Raw genomic sequence first — 14,488 nt, 5'->3', positions numbered from 1 at the left:
ACTCTCAATGGTTTGATACCAGACTCCTACTATTAACTAACATCAGAATAGAAACAAATTCACCTAAGTTGTTGTTTAGTATCTGCTAGATGCCCTGTTTTTGGCATAGCAAAACAATCACTCAGTTAACCAGACATGTATGGTTAATGTATTGGACAACTTGATGGTGATCGGTATGCAAAGATGTTGATCATATGAATCGTTTTGGTGGTTTAGTTTCCAAGTATGCTCCACGAGATTTGCCGAACATATATGCAAAATGCATTCTAAAGAAAATAAAAACTATATTGAAGGAGAAAATAATTTTGAGAAAAAACTGATGTAAGATCAGTCATTTGTCATTTTGTTTGAGGTACATGTTACGGAAACCGGACGGTTATATGTGGCAGCAGATTGGACTAAGATCCCCCAGCATACTATATTTTCCGAGTTGTATAGTGACCAACGACCACCTGAGAGGAGCGAATCTGCTACAGATGACGATCTATCTAGAGAAGAATGAGATGAGATGACAAAATCGCCATCACCTTCAGTACCATGTACAGGTACTAGACCTCCAGAACTAAAACTAAGAGAGGATAATTGCGGTAGAGGCATATCTTTCTCCAAATACTGCACTACCTGTCTCATGCTTGGCCTAGCTGTGGGTATCGGGTGAGAACAAAGCAAACCAAGTTTCAATACCAACTCCACTTCCTCTTACATAATCACTTTGCAAACTTAGATCAGTAGTCTCAAGGATTACCCCTCTGTTCCAACAAGAAACGACCCAGTCCACCAGAGCTATACTCTCATCTAGTTCTTGCGGTTCTATTGGCCTCCTCCCACATGCAACTTCAAGCAGAAAAGCTCCAAAAGAAAAAACATCAGTGCTCGTTGTCGCCTTTCCTGTTTTAGTCATTTCTGGTGCAATATAATCAAGTGTCCCTACCACATGTGTGGTCAGAGGATTTGTTCCGTGGTCATACAAACGCGCAAGCCCGAAATCTCCCAATCTTCCATTCCATTCACAATCTACTAGCACATTACTCGCTTTGACATCTCTATGAATCACAACCTGCTCCCACTCTTCGTGCAGATAAACTAGCCCAGAGGCTACACCTTTGATGATTTGAAATCTTTGTCTCCAACTGAGCCTTGAACTTGATGGACAGAACAGGAAGTTGTCTAGACTCCCATTAGGCATATAATCATAGACCAAAAGGAGCTCACCTTTTCGCAGGCAATATCCAAGAAGTTGTACTATGTTCCGATGTCTAAGCTGGCCAATACTTACTATCTCTGCGATAAACTCTTTAATCCCTTGTTTTGATTCATGTGAGACTCGCTTCACTGCAACTTCGATTTTGGAAGTGGGCAGTATACCTTTATAGACTCGACCAAAGCCACCGACGCCTAGGAGCTCCTTATCTCTGAATCGCTTTGTAGCTACGTATAGATCTTTGTATGAAAACCTATGTGGTCCGTATTTAAGTTCCCAATCCTCGAATACTTCAGCGTACTTTTTCTTCCATCTTATCACAATAAATGTGATAGACGCCACGGTTAACAAAAGAACTGCAAGACTTACTGGCAATCCAATTGTCAAAATCTTGGATTGCTCCTGTGGTCCTACTGGAGGGAGCTTAGGGAGCCGAGATAGGTCAAATGCTTGAGCTTGCCCATTCATCTGAAAGCTCCATCCTAGTATGTAATGTGATGTTAAAACTGAGCCTGTAGACGATGAGAAGCCCACGTACACGGAGTCTAAGATGATGGATGAAAGATCATACGACAAAGACAAGAGTGGAATTTGGGGTTTAGGTACCTTAATTGGAGCAATTGTAACATTGAGTTTTTTTTTCCAATCCATCATACTCGATCCAGACTTGCATCTGTTGGCCACTAAGTAGGCTTAGATTCTTGTAATTGCCACCAGTACGATCGAGATAGTACTTTGCAGGACCAGATATGGCTGACCTTAAGTTATTTAGATCAATACCAACATGGTTATCATTTATGTCACCAAACTCTGAGCTATAGATAGTATCAAGCTCCACAGCAATGGATCCCCATTACTGGTGTCATTGAAAAGGCCAAGATATTGGCTTGGAAGCGCTCCTGGTAGGCTTCTCGATGGTGCAACAACAAAGCAAATACCGTGACCACTTAAATCACGATACATGGGGACAATCGCAAACACAAAAGTACTAGAGAAGGAAAAAGTGCTACCATTTGATGATAGGAACTGAAATGGTTTCGGATAGAAAGCATGACCTTTCTGTTGCTTGGTGTTGTTGTTAGCCTCAAGAGGCCGTTTCCTGTGATCTCCGCTAGGCCATCCAGGCTCAAATTAGCATCTTTGAAGCCGTTGTAAATAAAACCAGAATCTTCTAAGGCAGTCGCAAAGCTAGTGGCTAAGAAAAACAACCAAACGAGCATAGGAAACATGTTTGAATGTCATGTCCTCTTACAGAATTATAAGCACCTTTTTAAATAACTAAATTCCAAGCATTTCGTCAGTTTCCAAGATACTCAGTAAAATGATACACTACGATGTTGGCTTTTATGAAACATGGAAAACCATTAAACGGCAAATGCTCAGCTTAGAAGCAGTAATAAGTCAAGTAAAACTTCCTAGAAAACAAAGTTTAAATAAAACAATCCAGATTTAGAAGATGTATTCGAGTTTTCTATTTTAGAAGACTTCTAAAGATTCAATCTGACCAAATCTTGAAGAATCGAGTGACTCATCAAATTCCCATTTGATAAATTATTTAGTTCTAATAATTGAGACTCTTAAAGATTTTTTGGATTTCGTTTCTGTAATGATTATCGAGCAAGTTAGTCCTACACTACAATTCAATTACCTACAAGAAGTAGGCCTACAAGGTATTCATGATCAAATGGGTGTGGTGCGGGTCCTTTGGCGCAAAGGCACTCGTGTAAATTGTATACAGGTTAGAAAACATACTTGTTATAAAAGAGTGAAGTGATCTGGAGCAAGTAAGCGACTGAACGATTACAGCAACACAATTGTTGAAGCTGATGAACTGTAACCTATGTACCAAAGAGGCAGAGACCCCCTATATATATGTTTGAAGCAATATAATTGTAATAGCCCAACTGGCCAAGTACAGTTCCCTGTTTTCTCTTGAGCAGCAAATCGCCATCTTGCACTTTGATTAAGTCTCTAAACCATGTATCAGATTAGGTTTTTCTTTTTCAGAATCCCTAAAAGGGATGTTGAAGTTGGCTTTCTTAAATAGTAGAAAATGGGAGTTGAGGACACCAGAAATCAAATCTAGAGAATGAAAACAGTGGAGTAGCTTTCAATATGACACACCGTTATTACTTACACATTTTTTCACTCAGAGTCTACAACTCTTCATAGTTTAATGGTCCTGATGTGCGCCAACTGAGAAGCTCCATATGATTTTATCGACATTTAGGATACGTTGTTGCTAATGATATTGCAAAATGATTCTAAAGCCACAAGTACATACAAAATAGTTCATAAGCATTATATTACATTTATATTAGATCCCAATTTGCTGTTGGTATATATATTGTAAGAGTGACCAGATACATTCAATCATTGAATTGTAGTTATTATCTTACCCAGTTTGAAATATGGTGCGATTTTGTACGAGGTGTAAGATTCATTGATCCAGTATAAAGTGGGCTGCCTGCCTGCCTATATATAGTTCCAAAGAATTCACCCTGTTGTATGAATAATTATTAGTTGTTGTCATTTACTAGATCCTTTTCAATTTTTCATGGTGTTCCATCTCCCTCCAAAGACTTCGTGTTCTTGGCTTTTCATCCCTATACACTTTTTCTTATGTAAAACACGTACTTGATGGGTGAAATGCCATGATCATTGAACTCTTTGTACGATGATTTACAGAGAAGAATTGCTCAATACCAGAAAGTGATGAAGGAAAGTTAGACTTATAAATATTTGTTGCTTGAAATTGTTCTTCTTTTTTAGGTTGTGAGAGGAAATTTTATTGCTAAGCGCTGGTCCTTAAAGTTTCATGCATGTTCATATATATTCTTGGATGTTTAGGATAAATATGTTGCTTTGGACATGTTAATTGTCTGCTGATACCAGTAATATTATTTCTGTTAAATGATTGCCCGTCTTTATACTTTTACTGACATTCTCAACTTTAATTTTGCTTTCAATCAGCGAATTTGAAATGGTTTACCTTTTCCTATTTCGATTATCAGGTTGATAATGTAATCGTTATGAAGTTGAACTTGTGGTGGCTGTTTCAACTGTTGAAGGAGCGACTATGTTCTTGAAGACCAGGCGACCAGCTAAGCTGTTAATCGTATACAAATTCATAAATAATCATTCACTTGGTAGTTTGTAGTTTTGTACGATTATTAATTTCTTACTGTTGGTTGGAATTCATTGTACTGTCCCAGAGTACAGAATTTTGCTCCTGTCATTTTTCATGGGCGTACCTGAATACATATTTCCCTTCCTGTAATGAATGTATACACATGTTTAAAAACTCTAAAGCAGATATAAGTTAATAGGATAATTGATTTGTATGAATGGCAGGATATAACACTTGGAACCTAGGGAAAGATCTGCCATTATCCGAGAATAATTTCCTTGACCAGTATTCGATGAAAGCAAACGTGAGCTAGAACAAAATTAACTTCATAGAGACTCACAGTAGACTTGGTATGGGAAGCTAAAGACAAGATCTTCAATAATTACACAACATAAAAGAATTTTGAAGCAAATTTATCTTATTAATTTAGAGAGTATATTTAAAAAATAAAGATGCCTATAATCAACCTGATAATAGAAATAAAGTTTCATCAAACTAAAACTACTACTTGTTTACAGAACTAGTGAACAACACCAATCAATTGCTCTATACAATCTGCTACGTTCCCTGATTTCACTATTGCACAAGACTAACATCAGGCCTCAGATCTCGCTATTCATTAGCCAACTATATTAATCCTCACTTAACTTGTTTTTAAGTGCATCTTGTTGACATCAGATTTCAAAACATGGATAGTTAATAATTCACAGCCTGCACCAAATTAACTAAGCACTGCAAAGGACATTGTGTTTCTAAATTGTACTGTATAGAAGCATCAACCACCAGATGAGAGGAGTGACTCTGCAACTGAAGATGATCCCAGATAATTTATTAGATCCGTAGAAGGGTATGATGACGAAACAAATTCATCAAACCCTTCCTGTCCACATGTTAGAGACCCGGCATTAAAACCAAACGACGATAACTCCAGAAGAGGAACGTCTTTGTCCAAAAATTGCACTACTTGCCTCATGCTTGGTCTAGCTGCGGGTACGCTGTGAGAACAAAGCAAACCAAGCTTCAGCACCAACTCCATTTCCTCCGTAATGTAATCACTTCCCAAATTTGGGTCAGCGGTCTCAAGAATTGCCCCTCTACTCCAACAAGAAACCACCCAGTCCACCAGAACTGTCTTCGTATCAGATGCTTGCAGCTCTATTGGCCTCCTTCCGCATGCAACTTCGAGAAGAAAAGCTCCAAAGGCGAAAACATCTGTGCTCGTAGTTCCCTTCCCAGTTCGAGTCATCTCAGGTGCGAGATAGCCGAGCGTCCCCACAACATGAGTCGTTTGAGGATTTGTTCCATGGTCATATAGTCTTGCAAGCCCAAAATCACCTAACCTTCCATTAAATTCACCATCGATTAGCACATTGCTAGCCTTGACATCTCTATGAATCACAACCTGTTCCCACTCATCGTGCAAATAAAGTAGCCCAGAGGCTACACCTTTGATGACCCAAAATCTTTGACTCCAGTTAAGCCTTGAACTCATTGGACAAAAGAGGAACTTGTCTAGACTTCCATGAGGCATAAAGTCATAGACCAAGAGTAGCTCACCTTTTCTCCTGCAGTATCCAAGAAGTTGCACCAAATTTCGATGCCTAAGCTGGCCAATACTTACTATCTCGGCGATGAACTCCTTAATCCCTTGTTTGGATTCGTGGGAGACTCTCTTTACTGCAACTTCAATTTTCGAAGAGGGTAATACGCCTTTATAAACTCTACCGAAGCCACCAATACCGAGGAGCTCCTTGTCCCTAAATCCCTTAGTAGCAATGTAGAGATCTTTGTATGAGAACCTATGAGATCCAGAACGAAGCTCCCAATCTTCGAATAGTTCCGCATACTTTCGCTTCCTTCTTATCATAAAGAATGTGATAGAAATGATGGTTACTACAAAAACGGGTATAATGATAGGTAGTCCAATCGTCAAAGCCTTGGACTTCTCCTTAGGTCCTATTCGAGGGAGCTTGGGAAGTCGTGATAGATCGAGTGCCTGTGCTTGCCCGTTCATCTGAAAGCTCCATCCTAGGATGTAATGTGATGTTATAATTGTGCCTGTTGACGATGAGAATCCCACGTACATGGAGTCTAAGATGATGGATGAAATATTATGTGAGAAAGACAGAAGTGGAATTTGGGGTTTAGGTAGCTTAATTGGAGCAATTGTAACATTGAGTTTTTTTTCCAATCCATCATACTCAATCCAGACTTGCATCTGTTGGCCACTAATTAGGCTTAGATTCTTGTAATTGCCACCAGTATAGTACTTTGCAGAAGCAGATACGGCTGACGTTAAGTTATTTAGATCAATTCCAATATCGTTATCATTGATGTCACCAAACTCTTTGTTAACGACAGTATCAAACTCCACAGCAACAACATGATTGGATGGATCCCCATTACTGGTGTAATTGAAAAGGCCGAGATATTGGGTTGGTAGAGCTCCTGGTAGGCTTCTTGATGGTGCAACAACAAAGCAAATACCGGGACCACTTAAATCACTATATTTGGGGACAATTGCAAACACAAAAGTAGTAGAGAAGGAAAGAGTGCTACCATTTGATGACAGGTTCTTGAACTGAAATGGTTTCGGATGGAAGGCATGACCTGTCATTTGCTTGGTGTTGTTGGTTAGCCTCAAGAGGCCGTTCCCTGTGATCTCCGCTAGGCCATCCAGGCTCAAATTAGCATTTTTGAAGCCGTTGTAAAGAAAACCATGATCTCCTAAGGCAGTTGCAATACTACCGGCTAAGAAAAACGACCAAAAGAACCTAGGAAACATGTTTGAATGTCAAGTCCTCTTACAGCATTGTGAGCACCTTTAACGAGAAAATTTTCACTGGACGAGCGAAAAGTCTCCAGCACATCTCCATCAGAGTACTCTCTCTATCACATCTCCACCTATGAGTACTCTTCAATTATTTCAATTATTGATTAACTATAGTTAATAAAAATCTAATCAATTCAAAGATTTATTCCATTCTCTCCAAATCATTCTTTTTTTTCGCTCACATCCATTTTTATTTCTTTCTGCAAAATGAAAAATCACAAATAAAATTGTTACTTTCCTTCCTCTGTATTGAAAAAGATAATAAATTCCAATATGTAGTCTGTTACTTTACAGTGCGTTGTTACGGTGACAATGACCACCAATGAAGAGGATGGAGCCATTATATGTAATTTATGAATCTTCCAGAAAAACCGAAGTTTCTACGTCAACTCTATAGGAGAGATTGGGATACATAAGGTAGGAGCAACCCCAATCCAAAGTCCACTCACTTGTGGAACAAACCGATGATGTATCCACCAGAGCAGGGCCGGCTCAAGTCTAGATGTGGCCTTAGGCGACCAATCCAAGCGAGACTTTTTTTCATTTAAAAATTTATTGAAAAATTGAAAATAGTGTGTGTGAGTCTGTGAGAGAGACGGTGAGAAGGAAAGAAGTTGGTTAATATGCATTTAATAGGTATTTAATTAGTTAGAAAGAGTGGAAAAGACGTCCTAGAATTGGGATTTTATATTTTCTTTGATTTTTTCTAATTAAGATATCTAACTAAATGAGGACACTCTCACAAAAATTAAGATAACTATGCACTAGCAACCATTAGATTCATTCTATAACTCCGAGATGCAAATTGTGTAGTGGTCTATTGGATTAAACTTTCTTCAAACCAATTCACTCCCGAGATTTAGTGTGGGGGAGAAAACAAATAGACTCCTAATATCTTTTTTTGTTTATAAAAGATGGTAATATCAAATTTATGTAAGGAGAAATAAGGAAATTTGGAGGCTTTCTAAATCTGAGGCCTTAGGCGGTCGCCTAAGTCGCCTTATGGATGAGCTGACACTGCACCAAAGACACATTCGTACTCCTAAAACAGTGAGTTGGCGGCCTCTTCCGAAATGATTTTGGCCAAATTCATACCAAGAAGAAGAAAATGAGGGGAGGACCACGAACTTGTCTGTTCTTATTAATTGAAATCACTCCAAGACTTTTCGAGCCCAAGTCTAACATTCCATAAAAGGGAATGAAAACAGTGGAGTAGCTTTCAATTTGACACACCGTTATTAGGGCATCTCCAATGGAGAGTGTATATATACACCTCCACATAAGTGCCACATAGGTGCCACTAGGATTTTATGACCCCTCTTACACACTAATAGTTTCCACACCCAAAATGCATGGTATCCAATTATCCAATGCAACAAAGCTTGAGAGTTTTTAAAATTTAAAAACTGAGAAAAAACGACGGTCAAAGTCCGTCGCAAGTGGTTTAACTAAAAAAAATAAAACGCACGTTACTTTGAGTAACGTCCGTGGTTTACTTAAAACTGGCCCAACTAATAAATGACGGTCTTTGTCCGTCACAAACATTACAATTCAAAAAAAATAAAATAGACAAATAAAACAGACGTGAGTTTAAGTGACGTCCGAATCTCTTTTTAGTTGGGACGTTACTTCAAGTGACGCCCGAGATGTTTATTAACTAATAGCCGGATGGGGAATTCCCCACCCCCTCTATTAACTACCACTTATCACCTGGGATTTACACCCCCCATTAGAAACACGTTTTTGACATTTAGAGTGTAAATTTTACACTTTAAACAATTTACACCCCCTATTGGAGATGCTGTCACACCCCGAATTTCGACAGAATTCGGAAAAATAATATTTGTTCCCGACTCTTCGATCTTCGAGGTGTGACGCACTCTCAACTCTCAAAAACCCATAAACAGTTTAAATATGCGGATAATTAAAAACCAATAAAAATTTTAACTTAAACAAAAGTCATCTTCATTACAAAAATTTACAAATAAGATTAGGTTACATATCTCTCTTCAATAACTCTTTATTTAAATTTACAAATGAAAATACAAAACAACATTTGTCTCAACTAAAAATCTATTATACCTTAAGGAAAAACAAAACATATCCTGAATGCGACGCTAATGCAAACCACAAGCAGCAACCAACCTTCTTCAACATGAAACATGTCAAGACTTATCAACTATGTTCATTTAATGAACACACCCGGTAAGCAAACATGCAAATCGGGTCAGCATTATAAAAATGCTGGTGTAAGTAGCTCTAGAATACAACATATGCTTATACATATACATACACAATCCATAAGGCCGTTAGTTCCTCCACCGAGGCGCCTTAACTTCCAACAACTAATACAACATCCTTAAGTACAATAATTAAGGCAGGTAGCTCTTCCACTGAGGCGCCTTAACTCCTCATTAACCACACAACAAACTATACGCATAATAAATAAGGCATGTAGTTCCTCCATCGAGGTGTCTTAGGTTCTAACTAAACAAATACCCAACCAAGCATATTATATCCGTACCGCATTTCATGCTCAATTCTGAGTGGAGTGGGTCGCGCCCAAGTAATTAGTTTGACCCACCCCTCTGCAAAGCCATATACAATCATATATTTAAAGATATATAGTTAACCAACATATTATCATAATTATATTAATTAAGGCTTTCTTTGCTTGTCCCTAAAATCACGTCGTATCTATGTCTTACCTAGTTTTTCTGGCTACCACAATCGCTTCCCAACGCCGAACATATACATCCACATGCCTCCCCTTACATAATAAACCACTCCGTACGTAACTACCTTGAGCGAAATGCCGCACACCAGGTAACCCTCACACGAAAGCCATTATGTAAGTATTCCCACTATTCGGCATAAAATATCGCGCATCTCGTTCTAATTTTGCGAACGGAATAATCAAGCCACCATTTGGCTACGCCAGAAGGGCCATTCAGATTTACTGAAATGCCAGAAGGGCCAATCACATTACTTACGTCAGAAGGGCCATTCAGATTCACTAAAACGCCCGAAGGGCCAAAGCACATGAGTTGTGGTAGCTAGGTTCTAGGATTTTCGTTTCGTAATTTATTCAAGTGTCATACATTTATGACTCATAATAATTCCACTATATCACGTGCAGGTCAAATACCTTATTGCACTAAGCCACAATATTTAGAAATATCTCAATTATATCTCATAACCACTTTTATTTTTTCACGTGCCAATATATTATTGCACTACGCCACACTCCCATGGGAAATATCCACAAATATTCTACTACCTCCTAGTAGCATCTCACTGATAAAATAATGGAGCGTTTATATATTTATTTCTCCAAAACTATTGCATTTAATATATATATCCCAACATATTATAAAATGTCACAATTGCTTCAAACGTATCGCATACATTTTTATAGCGTTTTATGAATATTATGTCTCATAAAGTTTCTATCTCGTCACGTGTCAAAATATACACAATATCAACGTCAAATCTTAATTAGATAATGACAAACAAGGTTATACAATTTCCGATAATATTTTATTACTAAATTTGTCCATATTCTTAAATATGTGAAAAAAAACTGTAAAAAGTCAACATTCCACAGTCAACGGTCAAAGTCAAAGTCAACACGTCATGGTCAAAGTCAACACATCATGGTCGAAGTCAAACTGTCATTGTCAAAGTCAAACTGTCGTTTCTATGTTCAACAGGTTCATGGTCATAGTCATTGTTCATGGCTAAGGTCAAAGGTGCATGGTTCATGGGCTCATGGCTAAGGTCATGGTTCGGACCCACTAGCCAAGCCCAAGCCCCAAACCTTATAACCCAAAAGTCTAAATGTTGACAGACCCATTTGGATCTCTATTAAGTCCTATGGGCTGGCCCCAAACAATCAAGCTAAACTGGCCCAACAACTTAAAACAAAACCTGGCCCAATCAAAACAAAACAAACCGACCCATTGAACTAAACCAAATTGGTCCAAAACTTAATTGAACTGGTCCGGCCCAACAACTAATATCAAAACCGGCCCAAAACTAAAATAGATTATTGGGCCCCAAACAATATTAGAACTGGCCCAAAAACTTAAAATGAAAATGGCCCAAACCAACTAAAATAGAATCCGGCCCAACCAAACAACCCAAGAGGCTTTGGCCCAAAGCCCAAACCCACGAACCAAACAGTCGTCATCTTCTCCATCAGCTCACCAGCAACTCCTCTCCACCGCCAGCCACCACTCATGCTCCCCTTTCAACCCCACGGTTTTGATCCCCTAGAAAAACCCCATCTTCCCATACCCACAAAACCCGATTCCCTCATACTGCGAAAACTCAACCCGACCGCCATTGATGCTCCTCTCCGAGCTTTGACAGCCCTCATTCGACAGCCCCACACACTACAATCAACTATAAACTAGTCTAGATAAAAACCCCACACTCCAATTAAACCCAAAAACAGCCCAACCGAGTTTTTCTCAAAACTCTCCCCCGGCGCCATTAACGCCTCCAAGCTTTGGCAGCACCTTACCACCCATCGAAACACCACTAACCAATCCCACAATACACAATAACAGCTTCAACAAAAAGTATCGACACCCTCCACAGTATCACAGTATTACAGAAGAGGAGGTTCGCACCTCCATTGACGACTTCTGCGAGGCTTCTAACAGCCACCCTATCCCACCGACTAACAACCCATATCAAACACTTAACCCCCCGACTTCAACCAACACATCAAAACCACAGGTCAAACAAAACAGAAAATATGTTTTCTTTATCTTGGCTCGAGACGCCATTGACGCTCTTTCGAGCTTCAACAGTTCAAACAGTTTCAATAACAATCCAAAAAAACAATATACCAATATTTAACTAGTTTAATAATAACGAGACATGACGAAGAAGAATAAACAATAAAACGATTTATGTATACCGGTGAAGTAGAAAAACTAACTACTCACCTGTATTAAAACTCAACTCAACGAAACCTTCGTCGTCCGAATCGTCGCGCTCCAACGCTCTAGCAATCCAGCTTCTATCTCTGCCTCCATTTTTATTATATTTTATTCTCTAAAAATCCTATTTTCTAGAACAATGTGATTATATACTTGGGTTTGAACCCAAGCCCAACACAGACTCGGGCCCAGAAACCAGGCCCACCTATCCCAAATCCAATCCAGCGAATTTTAAATAAATAATTAAATTAATTAATTAATAAATAATTATGTATTTTAAATACGGGCGTTACAGGTGCCCTTACTTAAGTTCTATTCAATCGGAGTATATACAAGTATACAACTCTTCATAGCTTAGTGGTCCCAAGTCCTGACTCCTAATGTGCGTCAAACTGAGAAGCTCCATATGATTTTATCAGACATTTAGGATACGTTGCTACAGATATTGCAAAATGATTTTAAAGCCACACGTACATAATACTTCTTAATTATCCGTACACACGAGCAGGTTTTCTTTACCATATTTTTTATACCATAGTTTATATCACACTACTTTACAAGATAAATTAAGCGGTAATAATTTGTGGATATGATTTACTAACCATAGATAACATCTCCACAAAATTTCATCTCATTTGGAAATTTTTAACCTAGTTAAAAGTTGTTGTAAATAAACTTTGAATTTTTTTGAACGGTTCAAATTTTTTGATTTTGTAATCATCTTTTGACATAGTTAAACGTTATCAAATGAGGTTTTTCATCCGTATACAATTTTTTTTTTCTGTAAAACACTTGATGGGTGAAATGAACTCTTTGTAGGATGATTTACATAACAAAATTACTCGATACCATAAAGTAATGTATAAAAGTTATAATAACATTTCCATTTTCTTATTTTGGTTTATTGAAAAGGTTTTTCAATTTTGGATTGTGTAAATGTCTAAAATTATCCTTTTGGATTATTAGGACATTACACCAAGTTAAGACTTATCTCTTAAGTTAAGGTGAATAAAGGGGATGGTTTTGGTTGTTGTTAAATACAGCTGCTCTTCATGAGGATGAAGATGCCTACGTATCCAGTTTGTGTATTGGAGGTAGTAGTGAGGTGTGAGTTAGTAATTTAGGTTTGGATTGATAATAGCCCAAAACTGTAGTTTTAATCCCTTTAACAATATTGCTTTTGACCAATTATGTGATTAATAAGTAAGAGTTAATACTGCTATCGTGTTCTTATGTATTTCAGGCATTGGAGTCAAATATGTGCAGAAATGCGCCCCTTTTGCGAGATAAAGGAGCAAGAGTTGGTTGCTAAGAAGTTCTGTGATTAAAGGCCAAGATTCAAGGAGAAAAAGCCTTTTTAAAGTCCGGTCAAAGCTGAAAAGTCAAAGTCAAAAGTAAAACAAGACAAAAGTCGTGAGAATTTCCAAATGCCGTATCTTTGGACTTAGACCTCGGAATTGGGCCTACCTTATGTCAAAACAACGGCTCAGAAAAAGCTTTCCAATGGTCCAAGTCTTGACCCAATTAGAGGAGCAAAAGTGGGCGAAAAGTCCGTGGAAGTCAAATCTAGCTGAAAAAGCCTCTGTGGACTGAAGAAATTGGGTTTTGGGCTCGATTTTCTGGCCCAAAACATGGCTCCTCAGCCCATGCCCGAAAAAGTGGATCTGGTCTCCTCCATTTGTATGGAGAAGACTTAACTCTTAAGATACCTAGATCTAGATTAGAAAATTAGGTTAGACTCCATTAATGAGTTCAAATAACTTAGTTTAGATCTAGTTTTTACATTCAATTAATTAGTTTGTTTTAATTTGATAAGTAGTTATTCATAATCTTAGTTCTAAATTAGTTTTAATTTTAGTTTTAATTCATTTTGAATCGTTATTGTTATTGTTCAAATAGATTAATAGAGTTTAAATTAGTTATTAAATTATAACTTGTTATTATTGTTCTTGTGTTGGGAATGATAGTATAGAAATTTCACATCACACATTACTCTCACCATTGTTCTTTGTGTTTGTTTAATTGAATTTGTTTAAGTTTTGAGAGTTAAGAGTGGAACGATTCCGTACTCTATATATTGCTTCATTATTATTTGATTTGAACATATCCCTCTTTATCTGAACATAACGGAATTGTTAAGTATAAGGACCTTGATCGTCCTACTGTACAATGCACCTTAGGTGATACCTCCATAACAACTGCTTTATTAGACCTAGGAGCGAGTGTTAACTTACTCCCTTTTTATTTATATAAACAACTGGGTCTAACAAAACTTCAACCAACCAAAATGACTTTGCAGTTAGCCGATCGTTCTATTACGTATCCCAAGGGTGTAGTTGAAAACATTCTCGTTAAAGTGCAGGATTTTTACT

The 14,488-nt window shown here is 37.9% G+C and overlaps 2 pseudogenes across 1 annotated transcript; both read right to left on the bottom strand.

The window, feature by feature from the left end:
- Positions 1-193: 193 nt before the first annotated feature.
- Positions 194-2,504, bottom strand: LOC147495377 (L-type lectin-domain containing receptor kinase SIT2 pseudogene; annotated as a pseudogene).
- A 2,227-nt stretch (positions 2,505-4,731) lies between these two features.
- Positions 4,732-7,300, bottom strand: LOC147495376 (L-type lectin-domain containing receptor kinase IV.2 pseudogene; annotated as a pseudogene). Its single transcript, XR_015197471.1, has 2 exons — positions 5,005-7,300; positions 4,732-4,969 (listed from the first exon to the last, which is right to left on the bottom strand). The product of XR_015197471.1 is annotated as an L-type lectin-domain containing receptor kinase IV.2 pseudogene (transcript).
- Positions 7,301-14,488: the final 7,188 nt, after the last annotated feature.

The sequence above is a fragment of the Coptis chinensis genome, chromosome 6 (assembly GCF_015680905.1).
Source record: "Coptis chinensis isolate HL-2020 chromosome 6, ASM1568090v1, whole genome shotgun sequence".
Lineage (NCBI taxonomy): Eukaryota > Viridiplantae > Streptophyta > Magnoliopsida > Ranunculales > Ranunculaceae > Coptis > Coptis chinensis.
The sequence above is the reverse complement of the archived record's forward strand: the minus strand, read 5'-3'. Positions and strand labels throughout refer to the sequence as shown.